Consider the following 2,448-nt stretch of genomic DNA (forward strand, 5'->3'; position numbering starts at 1 on the left):
CAACAAAAAAAACCGGAGAAATAGCGAAGTTGGGCGGCGCGGGGCTCGGGGGGGTGCACCCACATTCCCTTCTTCTCCCCTTTTTCCCCCCAAAATTGCAGGGCGGGTGGCACCCCCTTGCAATACTAGGGTGAAACGGGGCAGGGGATGGGCGTAAAGGGGGAGAAAAGCCCCGAAAATGGCACGAGGGGGGATCGGATCCTGCCCGGGGGATGGGGCTGAGCGTGTGCGTGTGTAACGCGTGTGGTGCGGCTCCCGTGGGTGCCCACTCCCGAATTGCACGAAATACCGCTACAGGCAGATCAAAAAAAAAAAAAAAAAGGTTTATTCTAACAGGGCCTTTTTTTTTTTTTTTTTTCGGGGGGGTTATTTCTCCAGCGTTTACAAAAGGGATTTTTTTTTCCTTCTCCTCCCCATTAGCTGTGATAGGATGGATGTGTGCGATGAAAAAATCCGCAGAAATCAGTGAAAATAAAATGTTTTCTGTTATGTTGCTTCAAAAAAAAAAAAAAAAACAGAAAAAAAGAAATCGAGGGGAAGGCTTTGAGTAGAAAATATCCTCCCAACGAGGGGGGAAGGAGCGGGAGAACTTGGCGAAGTGTTTAAAAATAATAATAATAATAAAAAAAAGAAGCTGCATCCGCACTCTATCCATCATATTTAAATCCACAAATCTAAGTAGTTTTATCCGAACGAATACTACAGAATGACATTTATCTATCAAAAGGGTCTGGAGTTAAATTATTGAAACTACAGCCGCAGCAGTTAGTTTTGGGGTAAATGTTTATGTTCTGTAGTCAACACAAGAGAGTCGCATCTTCAGATGACATCCAGTTATTTCTGTAATCACTCCATCATTTCAAGAGAAAAAGAGAAGAGACCATTTTATGGGGGAAAGTAATTTGAAAGAAGATTCGCTCTCCACAAAGTGGCTTATTCAGAAATGATCATAGCTTCGGTATTACTGAAATTAGACTCATCTACCCGCCTGAAGTAAGAAATATCGTCCTATTCCAGGCTTTTTATTAGCCAATCAAATTTCCTTCGGATCTCCATTTGTGATTTGTGAAAAATATAATTCCTCGAAAAGCTGAGTTTGAGCATATTGCTTATTTTCCCTTAATTTATTATTCTAATCACAGCCGCCGCCGTGCGATAATGCAGCCATTAGGCGAAAAAATTCGTTTAGATTTTATACTCCGAAATGGGCACGGATTATATTTGAGAGACAACGAATTTCTCGGGCATTAAATTTTTTTTTTGCGCGGATGGAGGCGAGAAAGGAGGGAGGGGAGGAAGATGCGCGGGGGCGGAGGTGGGGGAAACTTTGTGTGCTGGGTTTGTGAAGAAAAAAAAAAAGGCAATTCTGCCCCAATTTTATATATGTATATTTTTTAACTCGTCCTATTGTTGCCTTCTAGACTGAACACACACCCCCATCAAATTCACAGCTCTTTTATCCTCCTTCCCCGAAAATATCCCCGCTAATATTGGGAGAGGGGAGGTTTGATGGGGGGGGGGGGGGAGGAGGTGATGGTGTAGGGGGGGGATTGATGGAAGGAGCGAACCGATCGTCCGAAATTCCCCTTTAGCAAATCTGCGCCCAGGTTACTTTCTGCCTGCCAGGATCAAATTTTCCTCTTCACATTATGGAATTTATTATCTTGTCTGCTCGCTGGAAAATGGGATCTCCATTGTGCTCGGGAAGCTGTTGTGGTCGTAGTTTCCCCCCTCGTAACTTTTAACTACCTGTTATAAAATTTATTGGTGGTTTGTAAAGTGAATAAAGTAATTTCCCTTCCATCCGGTTGTATTACAACCTTTGTGTTGTTTGGGCAGACAGACACGCATCCAGCCAGGGGGAGAAAAAATACACAAATTCAAGAGGGAGGGAGGGAGACACCCCCCTCCCCTCCACTCCACCCCCCCCCTTTTTTTTTTTTGCCCTCAATTATAATTAAAAGAATTAAATTAAGGCGCGGAAATACCTGGAGAAAAAAAAAATATATATTATAATGCTGGAAATGTGCGGGTACAGAGGGAAACGGGTAGGGAAAATTGCGGCAAAATGTATTACGGTCCTAATTTTTCTCGTGGCGAGAGCGCGGTGCGCGCATGGCTCTGGGAGCTGAAATTTGGGGGTGCGAGGTGTGTGTGTGTGTGGGGGGGAATAAATAAATAAATAAAATGATCTAGCTGTTTTTCCCTAAGGAGAAGGGGAGCAGAAAGGCGGCTCCTCGCAGGGTTTCATGTGGAGGAGCCCATGTGAGCGGGTTGGGCTTTGCGGTTGTCTAGTTACACCAGTTGTGGTTCGCCTGGTGCCTCCAAAGCAGGCCTCTACACGGCGCAAAAATGTCGCTCCCCTTCCAAATCAATATTTCCCAGCCGGCTACACCGACCCCCTCCCTGGCTTGCCAAAACCAAAAATCAAACAAACAAAAAAAAAAA

This window comes from Charadrius vociferus, unplaced genomic scaffold (assembly GCF_000708025.1).
Source record: "Charadrius vociferus isolate BGI_N301 unplaced genomic scaffold, ASM70802v2 scaffold1164, whole genome shotgun sequence".
Taxonomy (NCBI): Eukaryota; Metazoa; Chordata; class Aves; order Charadriiformes; family Charadriidae; genus Charadrius; species Charadrius vociferus.